Raw genomic sequence first — 7,422 nt, 5'->3', positions numbered from 1 at the left:
CTGGATCCCCGGTCCGGTTGACCTTCTGGAGGCCTGAGCGAGCCCGGGAGCCCAGCCCCCTTTGTCTATAAAGCCAGCCAAGTGCATCCACTCCTCCCTCCCCTAGCCGATCTCCACACCTGAAAAGAATGACCTTGTTTGAAATAGTCAAATGATGGAGCCTACTATGTGCCAGGTGTTTTCCACGTACTCACATTTCCGATTGCCCCTACAGTCTTGTGTGTGGTAGGTACTATTGATTCTATTCGCCTGTGCCGATGAGGAGGAAACTGAGGCACAGAGAAATTAACTGTCTTGCATAGAGTCCCTCGGGTAGTAAATGGTGGACCTGGGATTTGAACTCTAACCCTAATGCTAAAATATTCCAGCTCCAGGCCTCTGATGATAATACTGTACTTTGTCTACATTAGGACACACCTTGCCCAAGCTCACAGGGCCAGTAACTGGTGGAACTGGGATTTGAACCCAGGCAGTCTGGCTCCGGGCTGGAGGAGCTCCACGGCCACCCCCTTGAAGCTTCCTAGGGAGTAAATGTCAAGACCTGCCAGTCCTGATGCCTGCTGTTCATGTTAATCAGATTATGCGTGAATCAATTCGCAGGGATAAGGGAAGAGAGGGTGGGGGCAGACAGACACCCAGAGGCGGCCCTACACACAGGACGGCAGAGCTGGGCATGTGGCTCCTGATGGTCACTAACGTTTTGCAGCACCAGATAAAGCGCAGAGGCCTGAGTCATCTAAACTCATCCACCCAGTCATTTGGGGAGAGAAGTTAGTTTTATTATTCCCGTTTTGCAGAAGAAGAAACTGAGGCTCGGAGGCCAAGTGACTTGCCTGAGGTCACACACTTGCCCATATATGTCATCCAGGCCGTAAATTGCTCTCCCCCGTTCTGTCAGACCCTGAAGCTGTGTTCCATCCTCCAGCCTGGCCCACTCTCTGTGCCATGATTGAGACTGAGGCATTTAGTGTGGGCAGCTCTGTGGGCCCTGGATGCCAGCCATAGGGGGGTGGAGCAGGGTATGCAGAAACTGGAGAAAAGTCAAGCAGGGACAAAACCACAAAAGCCGTCCCTCCCCCCAGAAGTTTCGCGGCCAGTTGAGAAGACCAGTGAACACCGTCTTGAAGAGGGCAAATGCTCCTTCAGGAAGAGAATCGATAAGGCCAGAGGGAGGCTGGACAGTGTGGGATCCTTCTGCTCTTAATTGCAATTCATCTCTGAGCTTCAGCTTTACAGCGATGATCATATCAAACATTCTACTTGTTTGAAATGTGTGTGTGTTTTATTTTATTTTATTTATTTAGTCTGAGAGAGTGTGGGAGGGGCAGAGAGAGAGGGAGAGGGAGAAGCCCAAGCAGGCTCCGGCACCATCAGTGCGGGGCCCGACGTGGGGTTTAAACTCATCAACCATGGGATCGTGACCTGAGCCGAAACCAGGAGTCAGAGGCTTAACCACCTGAGCCACCCAGGCACCCTGAAATGTGTTTCGTAAGCTCCCTTGGTTTGTTGGTTTGTTTGTTCATATCCTGCACACATTAAGCCTGAGGATTTGTTAGAAGGCCAGACATTCCTGTTCTTACCCATCTCCTCTCTTCTGAGCATTTATTAAATGCTTTCTGAAGATACTGGATCAGAAAGGATATACCGAGCTCTCACGGCTCATCCAGCACTGTGCCAAAATTACAGTGTAAAGACACACGAGGAAAATGAAAGCCAGCCACAGCCTGCATGGAGTGGTCTACAATCCAGGTGGGGGCTGGGACAGAGAGTAGTTGGGAAACAATCCCAGAGGACATAAAGGACACCGGTGCCAGTGCTAGGCAGATGCTGAGGGACCGAGGGGCTCCCCAATAGCTCTTTGGGGTGCTAGCTTCCAAGCACAAGGATGAGGAATCTCAACTGGAAAGAAAGGACACTAGGCGGAGAACCAGAATGTCTGGGAAAGGGCCCCAGTTTTCACTCTAGTCACTTGGCTGTGTCTCCCCTAGATTCCCAGCTCTGCCAGCTCCAGAAAGTGTACATACATTCCTGAACGCTGAAAGAACTAAGACAATACAAGTATTTAAATAAGGGCAACTTTGTCAAGGTTTACTTAGTCCTGGTGTTTTTAGGTCCCTAAATTGGAAGCCGCACCTCCAACTGGTCTAGGTCTGACTTAGATTTTTCTAAAATTTTTTACTCCAAAATATATTTTTTTAAGTGTACATGGATGGAATCTCTACACCCCACGTGGGGCTCGAACTCGCGACCTGGACATCAAGAGTTCATGCTCCTCCGACTGAGCCATCCAGTTGCCCCCTCTGAAATCATTGAAAACTTACGATAAAGTTGTGAGAATAGGGGCGCCCGGGTGGCTCCTTCACTTGAGCATCTGACTCTTGATTTCAGCTCAGGTCATGATCTCCTGGTTCGTGAGTTTGAGCCCTGTGTCAGGCTATGTGCTGACAGCGCAGAGCCTAATTGGGATTCTCTCTCTCCCTCTCTCTCTCTGCCCCTCCCCTGCTCACCCACATGCTCTCTCTCTCAATTTAACTAGATAAACATTTAAGAAAATTTTCTTTCAAAAAATGTGAAACTAGAAATAATTGAAGCAAACTTACAATGAGTTTTAGCATAGTCACCGCCCAGATGCAAGGATCATTACCATTTTGCCCTATTTGTTTAGCTAGCTAGCTAGCTCTCCATTTTTTGCTGGACCATTTCAAAGTAGGTTGAAGTTGTTGTGACATTTCACTCTTCAATACTTCAACCTGCATCACCTAAGAACAAGGACATTTTTCTACATAATCACAATGCTGCTATCACACCCAAGAAAATTGACAATGATTTCCTAATAGCACCTTGTATCCAGTCCGTATTCAAATTTCCACAATTATTCCCCTAAATGTCTTTTACAGTTGTTTTCTTGAATCAGGATCCAGTTAAGTTGCATGCATTGCATTTGGTTATTGTGTTCGTTAGTCTTTTTAATTTTTTTAATGTTTATCTTTGGGAGGGGAGGGGCAGAGAGAGAGGGAGACACAGAATGCCAAGCAGGCTCCAGGCTCTGAGCTGTCAGCACAGAGCCCAACGCGGACTCGAAAACATGAACAGCGAGATCATGACCTGAGCCGAAGTCAGACGCTTAACCCACTGAGCAACCCAGGCGCCCCATGCTTTAGTCATTTTAAATCGAGAATAATCTCCCCATCCAAGATACTGACTTTTGGAAGATATCTGGCCAGATAGTTTGTAGAAGGTGGTGCATTTTGGATTCATTAGATTGGTTCCTCATGGCATTACTTAGCTCATTCCTCTCTCCCCTATTTTTCCTGAGATCACATTTAGGTTAGACATAATGGCCTGAACACTTTGTGAGTAAAGCTACGTATGTTCCATTGCGCCCCATCAGGAACACATTATGCCTGGTTGTCTTATTTTCGGTGATGCTAAATTTGATCTCTTGGTTAAGAGTATGACCACCACATCCCTCCCGGAAAAACATATTTTCTGTCTTTGCAATTTGCAAGTAATCTCTGGGTGATACTTTGACACAGGCAAATATCCTGTTTGCCTACAACCTTTCACTTCATGGTTTTGCATCCACTGGTGATAGTTGCCTGATTCAGTCACTTTGTTGGGGTTGCAAAATGGCAAATTAAAAAAATTTTTTTTCTAAATGTTTTTATTTATTTTTGAGACAGAGAGAAACAGAGCATGAGCAGGGGAGGGGCAGAGAGAGAGGGAGACACAGAATCCGAAGCAGGCTCCAGGCTCTGAGCCATCAGCACAGAGCCTGACTTGGGGCCTGAACTCACAAACTATAAGAAGTCAGACGATCGACTGACTTCGATCGTCAGGCACCCCTAAAGATTTTATTTTTTAAGCAATCTCTGCATTCAATGTGGGGCTTGAACTCACAATTCTGAGGTCAAGAGTCACATGCTCCACCAACAGAACCAGTCAGGTGCCCCCCACCTCTCTCTCTCTCTCTCTCTCTCTTTTGATAGTCACTATGAACTCTTGGATTTTATTTATTCAATGTTTTACAATAAGTTACAGTCATTAGTGGTTTTAATGATCAGATTGTCCTGATGATGGCCGGGGAAACCCTTTCAACTAGCTTCGGGTCCTTTGAACGCGTCTCCATTAGTCTTTAAGCATGCTCTTGTTTCTGGTACAAGATGTTCCAGGTTCACCTGGAATGAATGAATTCCTCTAAAGAGCCCTGATTCCTTTTTGTGAGAAAAGGCATTTAGAAACTAGAATCTGGACCTTAGGTGTACTTATTGCTACTTTGGTTGTCACGAGCATTTCTGAAAGGTAAAATAACAATATTGTTGCAAGCTATTTCAGTTTCATTATGATTGACTTTCCTTTTAATTTCAGTATCTTAGAACCTGCCAAAGTCAAGATATGCCTCCCCTGTTTGACTGAGGTCTTAGACTTTCGAAATTATTTTTTGTGAACAGCCAATTAGTGCAAAAATACCCAAAACAAAAAACTGATTTTCCCCATAGTTATACTTATACATACTTAAATAATAAATCTATTCTACGATACTTTGATGTATCCACTTTAGAGATGATTTTGTTGATTTCCTATTACTATCAGTGAAGGTTTTCATCTCACACATGCTCCTTTATCATTTCCTCCATCCTCTTAAAATATCACAATTTTATTTTTATTGATTGATTAAAAAAAAATTTTTTTTAATGTTTATTTATTTTTGAGACAGAGAGAGACACAGCATGAGCAGGGAAGGGGCAGAGAGAGAGAGGGAGACACAGAATGTGAAGCTGTTAGCGCAGAGCCCGACGCGGGGCTTGAACTCACGAACCGTGAGATCATGACCTGAGCCGAAGTCAGACACTTAACCGACTGAGCCACCCAGGTGCCCCTGATTGATTGATTTTTAATGTTTATTTATTTTTGAGAGAGAATGAGAAAGAGAGAATAAGTGGGGGAAGGGTGGGGGTGGGGGACAGAGGATCTGAAGCAGGCTCTGCGCTGATAGCAGACGCGGGGCTTGAACTCAAGAACTGTGAGATCGTGACCTGAGCCGAAGTCGGATGCTTAACCGACTGAGCCACCCAGGCGCCCTCACAATTTTTAGTTAAGTACACATTCAATGTTTTCCTTATTATAACTAAATACATTTCATTCAATACTGAGCCAAGAAGTATCCTTTCTTGTGCAACTTTTTCTTTTCCCTGGCGTTAATAATTGCCTGGGTTTTTTTTCATTTGTTTCGTACTCTTTGAACATCCAAATCTCCCCCTACACTCTCCAAAAGATGTATAAACTTCTCAAGGTTTTCCTTACAGTCAAATCTATCAGATAATTTACATTTTTAAAAATTTCTTGGAGACTTCAGCCCTCCTTTCTGGACCTTGTTTCAGCTGTCATCCTGGGACTTCCTTACATGTTTGAAAATGGCTTTATTCCATGTTCACACTTGACTGGTAGTCAGTTGCAACAGGATTTTAGGTTGAAAGACACTTTTAATTTTAGGTTGACATGTTTGAAGACATTTTTCCCCACCGCCCTCCAGCTTCTCTTGTTGCTTTTGAGCAGTCTATTGCGTTCTTGGTCATTCACGTACTCTGTGTGTTCTTTCTGGAATCATTTATAATCTTCTCCTTATTATTCGTAGCCTGAAATTCAAGATGGTGACTTTGTTTTCCTGGAGATCTTTTTTTTGTTCACTGTTCTGGGCACATGGAGAGCTTTTCATTCTAGATTCTCTTGTTCTTCAGTCCTGGAAACGTTTGTTGTAGTATTACTTTGACAATTACTTCCCTACTCCTTTCTTGGTTCTCTTTTCTGGAATTTCTATTAGCTAGCTATCGAATCTCCTGCAATGTCCCACCATTAAAAAGGTATTTCTTCTTCTATTGTGCAAATTTTCCTTTTTGTTCTACCTTCTGTGGAATTTCTCCAACCCTACCTTCAATCCTTCTATTGGCTCAAAAAAAAAAAAATGTTCAGCATCTATATTTTTGTTTTCCAAAAGATCTTTCTCATTGTTTGATTGCTCCTCAATGACAGCAACTGTTGTTGCACAGAACTGACGTTTTTATTTAACTCTCGGAAGACGCTAATGATAGTTTCCTTGATGTTTTCGTGCACTCAGCATTATGTCTGTTTCATCAGGATAATTATTTTCTGTTTGTTTGTTTTGGTCTTGTCTTTCATGTTAGAGGTTTCCTCCACAGAGTCTTTGCTCAGAGTCCCCAGCCCAACTTCTGGGAACTTCTGGAGTATTTCGCAGGGGATTTTTGTTCTGACTCCATTTTGTCCATCCTCTGGAACAAGTTTTTCTCCCTTCTTCCTCTCCTTCTTCTTCTTCTTCTTCTTCTTCTTCTTCTTCTTCTTCTTCTTAAGTTTATTTATTTTGAGAGAGAGAAAGAGAGCACAAGCAGGGGGAGGGGCAGGGAGAGGGAGAGAGAACCCTAAGCAGGCACCTCACTGTCAGTGCAGAGCCCCGGCGTGAAGCCCGATCCCGCGACCGTGAGATCACGACCTGAGCTGAAACCAAGCGTCAGATGCTTAACCAACTGAGCCACGCAGGCACCCCTTTTCTCTATTCTTTATAGAAAACAACCACAACATCATAACATTTATTGACCCTTTACTAAGTGCCTGACACTGTTCTGCGCACTTTATGTGCGTGGGTTCATGGAATCCTTCCAACGTCTCTAGGAAGTACGTACTGTATTTAGTTGTATTTGAGTTGCAAAGAGCCGCTGAGAGGTTAAACTTATTCAAGATCACCAGATAGTCAAGGCAGCACCAGGGTTTCAACTCTAGGTTGTCCGGCTCCGGACCCCTCACTTCTTTTTCTTTTCCTCTTTTTCTTTCTGGGCCTTAGAAGTGGAGCTGGGTTTACCAACCTTCTCAGTTCATGATCCACCATTGCCCCGCATCTCACTTCTTCCCCATTTCTTCCCCATTTCTCTTATTTATTTTCCCCACGTATTCCTAATCCCTAGCCCCTCTCACCCTGCCCCAGGACATTCACACTGGTGTTTGCCGCCTGCACCTTAAATCATGCACCGGTCCTTGCAGGATATGCATGGTTGTTCAGTGAGTGTACTCAGCAAAGCAAGCCACTTATGCAGTGCCTACCAGGTGTGAGGTGTTATTCCTGACCAAGGGTCAGCAAACTACAGCCTGTTGGCAGATTTTGTAAGACACACAAGCTAAAAATGGTTTTCACATATTTCATTCGTTGAAACAAAATCAAAAGAAGAAGACTATTTTATGATACGCAAATTGTCCATCAGTAAGTTTTAGGGGTACACGCTCACATTCGTTCATTTATATCTTGTCTATAGCTGTTCTCATGCTGCATCGGCTTTATGGCACAAGGCCTAAAATATATACTATCCAGCCCGTTACAGGGAAAATAATTGCTGACCCCTGCTTGAGATGTTAGGG

This window comes from Puma concolor, chromosome C1 (genome assembly GCF_028749965.1).
Source record: "Puma concolor isolate L17-30 chromosome C1, mPumCon1.1.hap2, whole genome shotgun sequence".
Taxonomy (NCBI): Eukaryota; Metazoa; Chordata; class Mammalia; order Carnivora; family Felidae; genus Puma; species Puma concolor.
The sequence above is the reverse complement of the archived record's forward strand: the minus strand, read 5'-3'. Positions refer to the sequence as shown.